The sequence below is a fragment of the Humulus lupulus genome, chromosome X, assembly GCF_963169125.1.
Source record: "Humulus lupulus chromosome X, drHumLupu1.1, whole genome shotgun sequence".
Classification (NCBI taxonomy): Eukaryota; Viridiplantae; Streptophyta; class Magnoliopsida; order Rosales; family Cannabaceae; genus Humulus; species Humulus lupulus.
The window spans coordinates 88159153-88168981 of NC_084802.1; positions in this window are offsets into that span (position 1 = coordinate 88159153).

Consider the following 9829-nt stretch of genomic DNA (forward strand, 5'->3'; position numbering starts at 1 on the left):
AGTGATAATTTTTTTATTTTATTAGTGTTCATCACAAGAAGCCTTAGACCCGTTCGGAGAGGGTGAGTCATTGAAGACTCTTAAATTTGCCTCTCTCTGAATTAGGACACACACAAATATGACTGACATTATTGCTCGATCTCACGGGGGTGATGGTGGAGGATGCGATCCTCCACATGGACCGTCAGATATCCTAGCTGATTGTGAACGAGGTAATACATTACACATTGATACACTCCTTCAATTTTAACAGTTAATACATATTAATTTTAAAATACTAAATTTGCATACAGTAGCTCCTCCAATCAAGCATGGACACCACAAAGGATTGAACACGCGGGAAAAAAGGAAAGAGTTGGGGCGTCCTCTCCCTCTCGAGTGGGATGTGCGAGGGAGAACATATAAAGAGATCGAAGATTACAGCTCAAATTTCTCAAGAGAGCTAGGATTACTTATTCGACAATACACAGATCCAGACTGTCCTCAATGATCAAAACTACCAAATGCCTCGAAATAAAGAATACTTGCACATCTGGAGGTAAGTAATTTCTGTATTTATGTTAATTCTATTTAATTATATATCATATTTACTAATAAATATTTGTAATTTAGGATGATTTGTTTGATATCGGACGTACCAGATATGGACAAGGGCATATGCCTGGGATCTTGAGAGGCATTGATACATCATGTGCTAAAAAATATTCTGATTGGAAGTACGATATTAAAGAACATTTAACGATTAATGGGCCAAAAAATTGTTATGGTGGTTGCACAGATACGCAGTGACAAAAAATCATTGAATTTTCGCGATGCCCAGAAATTATGGTATTAATTTCTTGCTAAATTTAACTCTCTAAATTAAATATATTACTAATAGAAATTTTTGCAGAAGCATTCTGGGGTCAACAAGGAAAATAGGAAGAAACTAAAAGAGCATAGCTACGGAGGTTCTCAGTCAATCCCAGCGATGCGCTATAAAAAAGTTAGTTAATTAATTATTTTTAAGTTTGTCTTTCTTATTTACGTTTAATTATTAGTTTTTTGAAAAAAAAAATATGCATGTGACAGCGCAATTTAGAGACTGGGCAACTTTAGCCGATCCCGGATAGCTAGATGTATACTCACCATAAATCAGGTACAGGGTGGGTGACAGAAATAGCCAAAAAAACTTTGGTACGTTAATTTTTTTTTAAACGTTTTTCAAAATTTTAATTGTTTATTTATAATACATAATTACATTCTATATTGTATCATAGGAGGAATTGCGTGCATATCATAACACACAGCCGACACAGACAACTGATACTGAGAGTTCCACACCAATTTCGAGTGCGCCTGAAGATGACGACTTATCTTTGGCACAAACTGTCTTCAGAAAACGACTTGGCCACCAGAAAGGATATAGACGCATCCTTAACATAAGGGACCGAACTCCATTTACTATTGATCCTCCACAAACTAGAGATGAAGATATGACTGAGATGAGAGAGCGTGTTCGACAATTAGAGCACATCCGGACTCATTGTATCACCCCGGGATCTCAATGTGCCCCACCACCACCTGATGATCCCAATGTTGGAGCACCGAGTCAGTAGGGCTTATGTATGAGTTTTATTACTATGGACTATTACATTTTCATGTTTAGGAAAACTTTTTATTTTGATTGAGCAAACATACTCTTATGTTTTTATTTATATGTTTAATATAAGTGTTTTAATTTTAATCTATTGTTTTATATTTAATTCAAATTAAATCAATAAATAAATATATGAATGAATAAACATTGCACATTAAAAAAAATCTCGGTTCAGTCTATACCGAGGGCAATGTCTTCGGTATAGCCCATCAAGATGACAAAATTGGACAGGTTTTACCGACGATATTGTCAATTTTATACCGATAACATTTTCCTCGATACAACCTATACCGAGAACATATTCAATGTCCTTGGTAAAAGTTTTCCTCTACCGACGAGGATGTACCGAGAATCTTCTACCGAGAACATGTTGTCGATAGAAACTGTACCGAGAACATTCGGGTTTCTACCGACGACTTTTGTTCTCGGTATAACCCTTATTTTTTGTAGTGACATCGTCTCTTCTTCCTTCCTACATCAACAAAGAACTAAACGCATCAAATAGCTTGAAATTTCAGCAATGATCGACACCCAACAAAGGAGACGAGGATGGAAGAAATTGGTTTATTACTTAATAATTATAGTTTGTTCGTTGCTGACCCTGCTCCGTCGTTACAATTTCATCGCTGTATAGTCCTACACATAGGCTAAGGCTACAACGATTGCCTCAGCAGACATAAAGATATTTTTTATGTGGTTGTATGGACGACAAGGTATTTTTGGTTTCAAATAATTATTTCCAATTAACGTACCCACTCATCATTACCAGGAGTAGGCTACTTGACGATATGACGACTAAAAATGGTAAACTATTGGATGCCTTTACTTAGTAGTTGACTCAAATATCATTTAAGGATAAAAATGTGAGTGCGGTAACTGTAGTAGATACTGACACTAACTTAATGCTTTGGTTTACTTTATACAAGATTTTTGTGTCAAAATTAACCATCTTGTATATTTAATTGGAGTAAAATGTATGGGTCCAATTTTATATGATACCAATAACAAAAAGATATATAGTAGAAAACTCATTTGTATATATAATGAGGGGTGTACGTTTAAGCAATGTATTACATATAAAAATAAAACATTTCATGTGTTAACGTACGAAACTTGTTAACGATTTCAGAAAAGCAGGAGAGCAAAGTTGGTGACAATCAATTTTACTGGAATTGTGAAGTAACGAACAGAAAAACAACGAAACAGTTATTGAATATTGAGGAATAGCTTTGCATTTCTCTTGGATGCTCTGAGTGGAGTGGTGGAATTTGAACCCATTTCCAAGGGGCTTCACCTTTTCTATAGGGATTTTTCAACATATTGATAATTACAAATTTACTTAAGAAATAGGCATAAACAAAATTGTGTAGGATGTCATTTATATAAGTATTTTTGTAAATATATATTCAAAATAATATATATAGTAGAAATCATAAAATCATACAAGCCCGTGAATATTTCAGAGACACAGAAATATAATAATAAAACCATCAGAGTACTTACGAGATACGTAGTGGAACAAAGACTACACCATTTTGATTTCTTAATCTTTTATTATTGTTGAATGCTAGATATTGCAAGAAATCCAAAACGCTTTGAAACAATACCACAGTCTTCCAAGTCTTTGAATCTTTCTCGAAAACAACCTAGTGTTTGTATGGGCAAGTCTCAACACATGAGAAGAAAATTCCTAGAGGGAAAACTAATAAGTGAGAGTGGACCACTAGGTATTGAATATTAGAAGTGAATTTTTACCTTATCAAATTCATCTGACCTAATGCATTCTATACACTAGTATATATATGGGAAATTAGCTAGGACATTAAATATGTTTTAGTTTCTCATTTTAATTTAGGGATATTGGCGGCGATAATACCCAAATTTTTTCAAAAGCTACACTTTAATACCCAAATTTTTTGGCGGTAATAATACATAAATCTACAATTTTAGTACAACCGTTAGTACTCACAGTTAACTGTCTGTTAAGTATCCACATATCACATTTATACTCGTAAATTTAAGTATATTAAAGTGTAACTTTATAAATGATTTGGGTATTATCGCTGCCAATATCTCTAAATTCTTTAAATACTATAAAAATCATTTTAAATTTTAAAATCTAAAAGATTATTAGAAAGTAATTAATAAAACTAAAATATGCAAATTCGAAACAACCCAAATTAAAATTGAAACTAAAAATCATTCCCAAATCGATATTATTAATTAGTTTTGAATAATCTTGTTGATTTTTAAAATTTAAAATGATTTTTATAATATTTAAAAAATTAAATAATTTAGTCTAAAATCATCCCAAAATCTATATGTGCCACGTGGACACTTAACGAGCAATTCACAACGAGTACTAACGGTTGCACCAAAATTTTAGTTTTAGGTATTACGGCAAAAAAAATGGGTATAAAAGTGTAACTTTTGAAAAGATTTGGTTATTATCGCTGCCAATTAGACTAATAAAAAAATGTCACGTGGATACTTAACGGGTAGTTGATGGTGAGTGCTAAAAGATGCCCAAAACTTACAGATTTAGGTATTATTACTGCAAAAAAAAAAAAGATTTGGGTATTAAAGTGCAACTTTTGAAATTTTTTGGGTATTATCTCCGCCAATATCCCTTTAATTTTATTATTAAATAATTATAATTAATTAAATACTTGTCAAAATTAACCAATTATAATTTTGACATTTATTTAATTCATTTTATTAATATTGATATGAATTTATCAATATTAACAAAATTGTCTTAATTGACTATAATACTCTCTTTTTGAGACTTTGTAATAAAATCCTTAAAGTTTTTTCTATTTCTTTTATCACAAAATATCAATAAATAATTTAACATTATTTGTTTCCACTAAACTAGTCAATATGATATTTTTATAGTTAATAATTTAATTAATTATTCAAAACTACTAGGTTCATTTTGATAAGAGATGACATGTGGACCATGGATCCATGAACTCCAGCTCCAATAAGTTACTGTGAGTTTATTTATAACAAATAATCTCACTACCTTATTAATTCTTCGTGACTCCACTATAGACTATGAATTGCACTCTTGAATTCATAGAAGGCTTTACACCAAATGTAAATACGTTATCCATTGTTATAACCATAATCGTCATTCAATCCTTTATAGATGATCTACTAATGAGACGGGTGCAATTTACCATTTTACCCCTCATTGGTATTTTATCCTTAACTCCTACTAAGTTCCTTGTAAATGATATTTCCGTAAACTTAATTACAGAAATAAGTAATCTATCATTTAAAATTTGAACCAAGCTATAGGGAAATCATTGTTTCACTTCTTTAACAAAATCTATAGAGATTTCATGTCTATGATAAATACTCTCACTCAATTATACTACCAATTCTCCAATATGTAAGTATGAGCTAGTTCGTAGGATAAGCTGGTAACGAACAAATTAAAAGACTTGCATAATACAATTAGCAGAATATTAATCACTCAAAATTAAGATTGAATTGACCTATGATCAATGTTGTGATATGATTAGATTAGATAATAATTATACTTACTTATATTATAAATAATCAATATCGTTACAGTCCAATGTAATAAAATACATCTGATCTTATCTACTTGGTCAACATCCTGAATAGGACATCACACTAGATGTGTAAGTAGATCTTATTATAAATTACCGAATCAGTAAAAATCTAGTGTACTGATTTAATCTTAGAACATAATACTTTTGAACATATAATTACAATTATTATAGAAAGTAGGAAAAATATTTTTCTGAATTCTTCTTCTGTGTGTATTTTAAAACCTAAAATAGGATATATATATATATATATATATAAGGTTTTTCATATCAATCCCCTTTTATGCAGAATAAATACAATAAATACAATAAATGGTATTACTATAAAATAGGAAACTGAGCATGAAAAACCAAATCAGAGGATTTGATTTATTGGTTGTCAACACTCCCCCTCAAGCTGGACTGTAGATATTGATGAGTCCAAGCTTGTTTACTAGGAAATTAAATACTCGCTCGGATAACCCCTTTGTGAGAATGTCAGCCAACTGTTGATCCGTATGAACATATCTAATGCTGACAATTCCTCTATCAATCTTTTCTTTAATAAAGTGACGATCAACTTCCATGTGTTTAGTTCTGTCATGATGTATAGGGCTATGTGCAATACTAATGGTAGACTGATTATCACAGTAAAGTTGGATGGGAGCTTTATACTCAATCTTCAATACCCCTAGCAGGCGTTTGATCCATATTTCTTCGCACACTCCATGGGCCATGGCTCTATACTCTGCTAATGCGCTACTTCTTGCAACCATTGTTTGCTTTTTTACTTCGCCATGTTACCACATTACCCCATATAACTGTCCAATATCCAAATGTAGACTTTCTATCATCAATTGACCTAGCCCAATCTGCATCTGTGAATACTTCAACTTTCCTCTCAGTTGTCTTTCTGAAGAAAAGACCTTTTCTTGGTGTTTGCTTGAGATACCTCAGAATTATGTATACTGCATTGAGATGTCCTTGTCATGGATCATGCATATATGGACTGACCAGACTTATCGCAAATTCAATATCAGGTCTGGTATGTGAGAGGTAGATAAGATTCCCCACTAGCTGCTGGTACCTTCCTTTGTCAACTGGACTTCTGATGGACCCAAAACGGGTATGTTTTAAATATTTATAACTCGCAAGCGCACGAATCGTATATGAAATATAGTGTTCATGTAAGCACGAGATCGAACCCAAATGAGTTGTCTAAAATCGAAAAAAAAACTATTTTAAATAAAAATTAATAAATTCTAACCTAGCTCCAAAGATTGATGAGATTTTTGTATAATGAAAATAAAATAAAAGATAAGAATGAAGAAATTAAAGACAATATATAAGAATAAATTAATCGTAGAAATCAAGATGGTAAAAGAAGATTATTAAGATATTAGAATCCACAAAATATAAGTTCAATAATATTTATAAGTAAATTGATTCCCAAGTTTTAGTGATAGTTAAAATAAATCAAACTATCATTTTCCAAATATATTTATAATTTGAAGCACAAATTACTTCTAAAAAGATATGATTTTTTCTTCACTTTTCAAAAGTATAATTTCAAAGTATTTAATGTGAATCAACCTAATGAAACGAAAAAAATCAAATAACATTATTTATAAGGCAATACATAATATTTTTGTTCTAAGCATTGGATGTGTACAATTTAATGACACATCTTACACAAAGAATATTATGTTTTTGCACTAATGAAGAACAAAGTGTAAATACGTGCTAACAATAAAAAATACATGATATTTAAGATGAAAGAAGTTATTTGAAAAAGAAAAATCCATAAACTTTATTGCACAAAATGGGAAATCAACACACAACATAAATACTATCTAGTTACATATTGTTTATTCTTTTTGGTCATTTTTCCTACGAGTTTTTAGAGGAAAAATTTGGACTAGCAAAATATTAAGTTTGGGGGTAATGTGTATGTACATCAAGTTTTTTGCGCCGTTGCCGGGGAGTTGCAAGAAAATAAACGAAATTTATCTCAAGGTTAGTAAATTATTCTACTAGTTATTTAATTTTTGCACTTAGAAAAAAAATATTTATTGTTTACCGAGTTTTTCGGAAACGAATAACTAACGGAATAATAAAAAGATAAGAACTGTAGAAATGCTGAAATATAACTAAACAAACAGCGTTTTTACGTGGTTCAGGCGTTAACAAGCCCTAGTCCACGAGTCGATGTTATTATACTTGGAAAAGGTTACAGTAAGATGGCTGGTACACAAGAACTTCACACACTCACAGTGTTTCTCTCGGGTTCTCTTGAAGAAGATGAAGCTAGAGAGATTTTAGTAGAGTTTTTGCTATATGATTTGTTCGTCCCTCTTCTTGTAAAATGAAGGGGTCTTTATAGCTAGGGTTCTGGATTAGGGTTTTTCTCTACGTACATGAGTCTTAATTACACCAGCCATAAATAGGGATACAATTACTGTAGTAGCATGGCTACAAGACTCTATGTGGGTATATTTACGTGAAAGTATGGGGAAAACACAAAGTCAGCCGTCTTTTCCAAGTTGTCAGCGGAACAGTAGGCGAAAAGGTACCCTTAGGCGTGCTGGGATGTGTGCGGCTTTGACCTGACGGGCGTGTCAGGCGGGATCCTGTGTCAGGCGGATATCCTTCCAAATGTGCCTCCTCCAGGACTCGACCGTTTGGCTTTGTTCCGTGCGAGGCACGGAACTGCTTCCGCGGAGACCACTCGAAGAGCTTCTCCTGGAAGGAGCTTCCCCGAAGGATACCCCTTCGGGAGTCCGGGAGAGTTGATGAGTTTCCGTATTGTGTTTGCTTGGAAGAGTAATCCGGACACTAAGCGGGAGAGGCGAAGCCTTTCTGTTCATCCGCGAGCTCTGGTCACCTACCGTGAAAGACATCGATAATTCTGCTTCCCCGAGGTCATCAATCTAAACGCTATCCAGAAATCTGGATAACATTTACCCCCCAAGGTCACGGAGCTTGGAGGGATCCGGGAGCTTGTACAATCGGTTTCTTAGATTAGGCGAGGGGGCACCTTCTGTGTTCCCGGAAGGGTTCCTTTTTCCCGCCTGAGTGTTAGTATGAAAAAGAAAGGGAATTTCTTCTGTTTGAGATCAAGTACTCAAGTGCGGCAAGGACCACGTGTCATTCTGGGAATGGTTCTGCGACCAAGACGTGTGCGTGAGGCGACTGGTTGAGTATGCGTGCGTCAGTCATCTGACTAATGATTTGACGATTTTTAATGGTACTCCGGGCCCGAGGTGGTGCAATGATGGGAAATAAATACTTTATTCCCATCCGAGGAGTCATAAATAGGATCGTCGCTTCCTCTCCAGCCGTTGGATCTGATGCATACGGAATGGGAAGATCGGGATCGTCCACTTGAGGAATTCGAAACAGCCTCTTCCCTGCTATAAAAACGAGGGAAAGGACCTTTCTTCCTCTTTACGCTTTCAGATTCTCCATCTTTAGGATTTTCAGATTTCCAAACCTTCGAACTCTCAGGCTTCCCAGCTTACGTTCCCCCGAACTTGCCATTTCTTTTGGTAAGTATCTGGAAACTTTTCTTTTTGTTTTGGCAGTGGGTTTATTCCCCGAAGTTCCTGGTTTGAATCGCCGTTCGTCTTTGCAGCTTTTACTTCTCGCGATCGTGCTGTGCAGTGATCCAGTTACTCCTTCAACCTCCAACTACCCGAATATCAGTAAGTATTTCTACTTTGCTCTTTCCTCCCAAACCTTAGGTTGTTGGTAGTTGTTAGAGTAGAGGTTTCTGCCATTATTGCTTATGTGCATGTGTGAATAGGGCTTTGGTAGGCATGTGATTGATTGTGAGTCGATAAGTAGCCTTTTCTGCATGCTTTGGCGATTTGCGTTTGGAAAGTCGTCCCTTGTTTTGCTGTTTTAGGGCATAAGCATGAACGCCTTTAGGGTGTCTTTCTCTGGAAAAACACTTCTTTTGGTGGGCTTAGGCTCGGGGTCTGAGTCTGGTTCCTTGCTGTCCTTCGGGTGGCATGGTGCCAATCCCTCGGTAAGCTCGGTGGGAGCCTCTCCAAGCAGTTTTCGGGGAGGGTCTCCCCGACGCCTTTGATACCACTAGGGTATGACAAGGGTGCTGACTGCTTAGAGTGTTTTCTTCTTTCTTTTCTTTTGTCCAGTGACGAACATCTCGAAGGAACAACTCCTTGCTGCGGGGGAGGCTGATTCTGCCCAAGAGAAGGGCTCTCCTGTCGCTGGTGGAAAGGGGAAAGGAAAGGCGAAAGCGGTCGCGGCTAGCCCACCAACCTCCAATAGTTCCATCTGGGAGATGGACCAAAAACCGAACCTTTTCAGGAATTATGGCATGCTGGAGCTGTATTCCTCTGAGGCAGGCCTGAAGAACATCCCAGGTCTGATGTGGCACCGTCTGTCGGTGCTGGGCGAGTCAGCTAGCCAGAGTCACGAGGGCTTTGGTGCCTGGAGCTGGGCACACATAGTGTGTGGGGCGCACTTGCCCCTAAGGAGTTACTTCGCCAATTTCTGTGTGAAGGCGGGGATTGCCCCCTTCCAGTTAATTCCTCCCAGCTACAAGCTCTTAGCAGGGTGGTTCATCTTTTGCAAGTCCCGGAGACTGGAAGCTCCTACCCCG